General features: G+C 48.3%; 1 non-coding gene across 1 annotated transcript; it reads right to left on the reverse strand.

Moving 5' to 3' along the window:
- Nucleotides 1-1955: 1955 nt before the first annotated feature.
- Nucleotides 1956-2062, reverse strand: LOC120668216. Its single transcript, XR_005672314.1, has one exon. It is a non-coding gene; the product is annotated as a small nucleolar RNA R71 (small nucleolar RNA).
- Between the last annotated feature and the right edge of the window lie 4826 nt (nt 2063-6888).

Consider the following 6888-nt stretch of genomic DNA (forward strand, 5'->3'; position numbering starts at 1 on the left):
GATCGGGAACTTATCTTACGAGTTTTCTCGCCCGGACTAGAGTATCTCAAGTTTGTGATCTAGGTTGAGGGGGATTTCTCTCGAAGGCCTCGAGAGAAATCCTAACACCGAGTGCAGACGTGGTGTCTGACCTTAGTGTTAGTTAGAAAGTGTGTTCCACCCAGGGTTCACCAAACCGCTCGGAACCGGACCGGTTACCGCGGTTACCGGTCTAACCGGCCCGGACCGGTTCCGGTTCCGGGCGGTTAGAAACCGGCCCAAATTCAAATTTTAAATTTGAATTCGAAAAAATGGAAAAATCCCAAAAAGTTCTTAAAAATACTTCAAGTTGCGACGAATCTAATGGTGTCAAAATTTTTCAAATATTCATTCATTTAGTATACTTTGCGAGCATTTGAAGTTGAACAAAAAAAACATGCATACAAAAATATACAAATACAATGTTGGAGGGTTCATTTAGGCTAAAACATATTATACAAACATTCATTTAATATACTTTGCGGGCATTTGAATTTAAACTAAAAAAGAAAAAAATTTGAATTTAGCCTAAACCGACCGGTAACCGGTCAAACCGGCCGGTAACCGGTCAAACCGGACCGGTAAACCGGTCTAACCGGCCGGTTAGATGTTCGAAACCGGTATAACTGCGGGTTTTGAATTCAAATTTGAGTTTGACCGGTTTCAACCGGTAACCGGTCCAACCGGTCCGGTAAACCGGAACCGGTGGCCGGCGGTTAGGTCCCGGCGGTCGGATAAAAAAACCCTGGTTCCACCCCACGGAACCGTTGTGGTAGTCGTTAGGTGGTGACAGCCCTATCAGTCCTTTGTAGTCCACCACATTCGGGTGTTTTCATAGCAGTAGTGTAGGTTGCCGTTGGACTCCCCTCTCATCCCTTTCTGAAGTCCTTCCTCTTCCAGCCGCCGAAGTAAGCTCTGCTTTCCCGAGAACTAGTTAGGTGTTTAGTCTGATCTAGAGAGGCTAGCTCGATAGTTCAGAAGTGTATCAGGTGTCTTATCTCTCTCGTTGTCCTCCCAGCTGCTACCTCTCTAAGGATTAGAATCTTCGTGTGTCACTCAGTCATTGCCTAGCCATTTATCTCACTTACCTAACCGGCTTACCCCCGTCTAGTCAGTTGGTCGATCAAGCTAGTACGGTTATCATTCGGTATATGATACTCTTTACCATAGTGATTCCCTGAGGAAAAATATGATACCCTGGAATACTCCAAGGTGAAGTGCTACAGCGGTGATTCTGTGTGCTTGCAAAATATCTATTCTAATTGGGCATAAGAAACGCTAACAAGCATTTCTGGTACTGTTGCCGGGGAAGCAATTGGCTAAAGATATCGTATATAGTTTGATGAACTCTACTAGTTTGTCGCCGCTAACCCTAGCGGGCTTACCATTGCTCTCTCTATCTTTCGATCGATGCAGAGCAGTGCATGACTGGTTTCGACCTACCAAGTAACTTCCACCCAAATCCAGAAAGAATTGGGAGAATCGTGAGACGCCGCGTCGTCCCACCTCAGAAGAGACTCACTTGGCCTATCAGTTCACCCTCCACTTCAGCATCCTCATCCATGGCTCAGAAGACCCTTCGTCAGTTCTCTGCCCCATCCAGTAGCCACATTCCTACTGGATTGAATGTCAACCAAGCTAGTAATGATGGCTTTGAGCTGAAGACTGGACTCGTGAACATGGTCCAAACAAGTCCGTTCTGCGGAAAGGCATCCGAGGATGCCAATACCCATCTCCAGAACTTCCTGGAGGTGAGTAACACCATCAATCCCAGAGGAACTACTCTGGATGACGTCCATCTTCGCCTGTTCCCGTTCCCGTTCTCACTACTCGAGAAGGCCAAAACGTGGTTCTACTCCAACAAGAAAGCTTTCACGACATGGGAAGCTTGTTCAAATGCATTCCTAGCCAAGTACTTTCCAGTGGGCATGACCAATGCCCTCCGGAACACGATTACCGGAATTCAACAATTACTAGATGAGACTATCCTAGAAGTCTGGGAACGTCTTCAGGAGTACATACAAGCATGCCCACACCACGGCATAGAAGAGTGGCTGATCATTCAGAACTTCTTCCATGGTCTGAATCAGCAAGCCCAAGACCACGTTGATGCAGCAGTGGGTGGTTCCTTCCTTTCTCTCGATGTTGCGGGAGCAAAGGCGCTGATTGACAAGATAGCTTCCAACCAATGTTGGAAAGGAGAAAGGCAGCCAACCCGTCCCAGGGGCGTGCATCAGATCGACACGGTCGACATGTTAGCTGCCAAGTTGGAACTTCTGATGAAGAAGCTGGAATCTCCACATCAGGAGGTTAATCAAGTTTCGGAGTCTCGTATGACATGTGAAACATGTGGCGAGACTGGGCACTCGGGCACCTCATGCCCTTTAACTCAAGAGGACGCGAACTTCGTTGGGAGTAACAACAATCCCAACTCAGGATTTCGTCCTTAGCAGGGTTGGAACTCCAAGCCCAACCCCCCCCTTCGGTCAACAACAAGGTACGAATTTTAATAACAGTTTTCAGCCCACATTAAAAGACCTAGTGTATGGCCAAAAGCAAATCAATGATAACATTAGTAGGAAATTCCTTGCTAATGACAAGATCCTAGAATCTATGGCTTCATAACTAGAGGGATTCCATTCTGTTATTAAGAACCAACTGAGCTTTAATAAAATGATAGAAACCCAAGTAGCTCAGCTTGCATCTTCATGTCCTAACGTCAATGCGGGGAAACTACCCGGGCAACCGGAAGTACCCTCAAAAGAGAATGTTAGTGCGGTGACCACGCGTGGTGTTAAGACCACGCAAGAGCCACCTTTCCCAAAGGATGCAGGGAAGTAGCGGAAGACTGTAACTGCTAGCCGTACCAAAGTTGAAGACAAAGAGCAGGGGGAGGCTGACGACTCCAGCACACCTGCTACCCAGGAAGACCCCGTGGAACCCCCGAGAACTTCACGGGACTATCACGACACAACTGCCTTACCGTTTCCGGAGCGGATAAGGAAGCCAGTGTCCGACGAACAATTCGGCAAATTCGTCGAGGTAATCAAGAAGTTATATGTGAATACACCACTTCTTAATGCTATGCAGGTACCCACGTATGCCAAGTATATCAAGGATATTCTTGGAAACAAGTGGACGCTGCCCACCATTGAGGTCGTGCAGTTAACGGAAGAGTGTAGCACAGCTATACTCGATCCTCTCCTGGTGAAGAAGAAAGACCCAGACTGCCCCACCATCACTTGCTCGATCGGGGCTCAACATTTCTCTAACGTCCTCTGCGACTTGGGAGCAAGCGTCAATGTCATGCCCAAGGTAGTTTATGATAAACTTAACCATCATGCACTTGCCCCTACTGCCATGTGTTTGTAGCTAGCGGATCAAACGGCCTGCTATCCCGCGGGAATAGCAGAGAATATCCTGGTGAAAATCCTGAATTTCTTTATTCCCGTCGACTTCGTCGTACTCGACATGGAAGTCGACGCCAAGACGCCGCTCATCCTGGGCAGGCCGTTCTTGAGCACAGCAAACGCCCATATTGATGTCAGGGCCGGAGAGATCCAGCTCAACATCAATAGCCAGCAGGAGAAGTTCGCCTTCAAACCGAAGGTCGAACAATGCTCACAAGTCAAAGAGGTCCGTCGGAAGAAGAAACCCGAGCAAGAGACGAAGAAACCATCGCTTCCATACATTGAAGCCCTCATCGCATTCGTGGAAAATCTGCGGATTCAGGAGGAGCTACGACTTCAAGAGGAAGCCAATCAAATCAAGCTTCACAATCAGAGGAATGCCAAATGTTGAATCCAACGTAAGAAATTTCTGAAATCACAGGAAGTGAAGGTCGAAACACAACCCACACCCAAGAAAGTGTGGCGAAAGAAAGTGTCATCGCCCAAGACTCCATCCGGCGACGATAATCAGACTAAAGGAATGGAGAGTTCGGCTCTGGACTCAAAACCCAAGCCCTCGCCATGAGGTACGTGGCACGTATCCATCATTGCATTGCATATAGGATAGTTTAATTTTCCTTGCATAACTTTCTTTCTATCTTGCATAATCATGTTTTAATTTCAACCAACCCATGTTTAAAATTTGAAAGATTTGCATTAGTAGAACTTCACAAAAATTTTCGAAAATTTTTGGCCGAGCTCTAGGCCGGCCGGCCACACCAAGGCCGGCCGACCCCACCTAGGCCGGCCGACCCCACCTTGTTTTCTCTGGCAGGGAGCAGCAGGGAGTGGGTGCTTTGATTAATCATGAAGCAAAGGAATAAAAGGGCGAGCACTCAACGTGCTGGAGGCAGGCCGAGCGGCCCGATACAAGCCGGCCGGCCTCTGCCCTCCGCTCACGTCCCATCACCACCGACGAGAAGCATTATCACCTGCATCTAGGGGCATAGACCGAAGACGTGGCTCAACGGCCGCCGCGCAGGAGCTGCACGGCCTGCCCCAGGCCGGCCGGCCTGACCCTGGCACCTAGCTGTAAAAGCCAGCGAGCCCTACGTCCTTCGGTGCACCAGAAGCTCAGGTACACATGCCTCAACCCGAGCACTTTAATCTCTTCTCCCTTCCTTGAGTTTCTTTGCCTAATTGAGCTCTTTGAGTTGATTAGGAGAAGAACTCAAGTGCTAGCTCACCTAAAAACAAAATTTAAGTAGTAATTAGTGAAGTTCATAAACTAGAAAACACAAAAAAAATATTTCCCTTCTAAATAAATTCTTGGCACGCTGAACGTTGAACGTTTGTGGTGGTCTAATGCCCCGCAAGAACGATTAACGCTAACCCTCCTCTTAACTTCTTGTTTCCTTCAGGTATTGCTCGTACTAACCTTTTGCAGGCACCATGATAACTCGAGCAAAGGAGAAGGTCAAGAAGGCGTTCTCGAGAAGGTTGAGAAGCTCGCGGAGTTCCTCCTCTTCTCGGGATAACATGTCGGTCGACTCCGGTCACCGCTCACATGCATCTCGGGAAGAAGAAGAAATTCCCGCAGTCCCAAGAAGCCGCTTCCGCATCAGGATCTTGACGATGGTCGAGCAGATCATCTACAAGAACGACTACGAGCGGCAAGCACTCGAGTTGCTGAAGAGGCAAACTTATGCCCATGCCAAGAGGTTCGAAACCTGCTTCCTCATCATGACGGGGCTTTTGCAAGACATGAACCAAGCCTTCACTGCCGTCGAATGGGAGAACTTCGCCGACATCGTCGAGCCAGGTTCGCATCGCTTGACCATGGAGTTTCTTATGTCTCTTACCGTTGAAGAAACCAGCACTGAAACTAAAGTTTACTTTCGGTTCTTTAATGAACAATTTGAAATGGCTCTCCAACAATTTAGTGTTGCTTTGGGCTTTAATAGAAGATGCATCTTAGACCCCAACACACTTGTTGAGCGCTATCAGTATGACCGTAGATCTTGGTGGAGTGAAATTTCTAATGAACTCGTGAGTAGTAAGAACAACATAGTTTCAATTCATAATCCTACTCTGAGGTTTCTTGCCAAGTGGCTCGCCATGGTTGTGCATTCTCGCACAGACCTTCGCCTCTGTAGCTTGCCTGAGCTGCAATATCTGTACGCTATGGCGAACAAAATTCGCTTCTCGCCCGTTCGGAGCATGCTTGCTCATTGGCAGAAGATGATTATGGGTAAAAGCCCCATCGACATAACCCCACTGGTCACCCGTGTGGCGAGGTATGTCAAGGCGATGGATGGCGCCGAAGTCACCTTCTTGCCCGAGATGGAGGCATACAGATACGAGGTCGGACTTGAGCATTTTGTGCAAGGGCACATGATGCAGGAAGGGCCAAGAAATTCTATCTTTATGTGCTACCCCGGGTACGATAGGGAGATCGAGCTTCCATGCCTGAGACTCTCTCTCTACTCGGTGAAAATCCTAACATTGGAGATGGAGAAAAGAGAACACGCACGACGGAGTGTTGCAGGTCCACAGACGAGGAGCAGGACCCGGCACGGACAAGCTGAAGCAGGTCCTTCACGACGGGCACCCTCGGTTCATGCTTCGGCACAGCCGGGACCGTCCACGGAGAACATGAGCTTCGAGGAGGCATACGGGCACTACAACTATGACCCGTATCAGGCCGGCAACAGTGGATTCGCTGGTGGACAAGGGCCGTACTACCCCGCAGGTATGCATTTGCCTTATGGTCCACAGGTGGATCCCTCATCATCAGCACGCTTCAACTACGAGGACCCGATCCTTCGGAGCATCGCAGACCTTTCGAACCGCATCAGCACACTTGGTACACAGCAGCAGGAGATGCAGGACACGATGGCACACAACACCCAGCTCACTCAGGAGAGCTGGGGGTTGACCTCCGCTTTGCAGTACGACGTCTCGAACGTCTTCATCCACCTTGGGCTGGACTATCAGCAGTCCCAGCCGTACCAGCAGTACTAGCCACCTGAGCAGGAGAACAACAACAACGACGAGGAGGACAAGGATGACGATGATGAGGACCCCTACGAGGGAGAGCAGGACTCCGATGAGGAGGACTGAGCTTCATCGAAGCTTGGGGGGAGTCACACCGCCAGGTAAGTCATCGCACCCGTTCTTTCTATTTAGCAGCCATGCCAAAAAAACAAAAATAATAATAGTAGTAATGAATAAATAATCTATTAACAAAAATCCCAAAAAAAATATTTACATGCTTTGAATAAAATATATGAGTGGAAATCTGTGTAAGCTCTCACTTTGGAAATGACGAATAAAATACATGTTTAAACTCTGTATGTGCCTCGTTTACAGCTTTTTACTCTCCTAGTACCTGAATTAGTTGGCACATAGTAGTCCTCTGAAAATCTGGTTGTGTGGAGGTATGAGTTTAATTTCTAAAGTCTAAGTTGTTGCGGGATTC

Source organism: Panicum virgatum, chromosome 3N (genome assembly GCF_016808335.1).
Source record: "Panicum virgatum strain AP13 chromosome 3N, P.virgatum_v5, whole genome shotgun sequence".
Taxonomy (NCBI): domain Eukaryota; kingdom Viridiplantae; phylum Streptophyta; class Magnoliopsida; order Poales; family Poaceae; genus Panicum; species Panicum virgatum.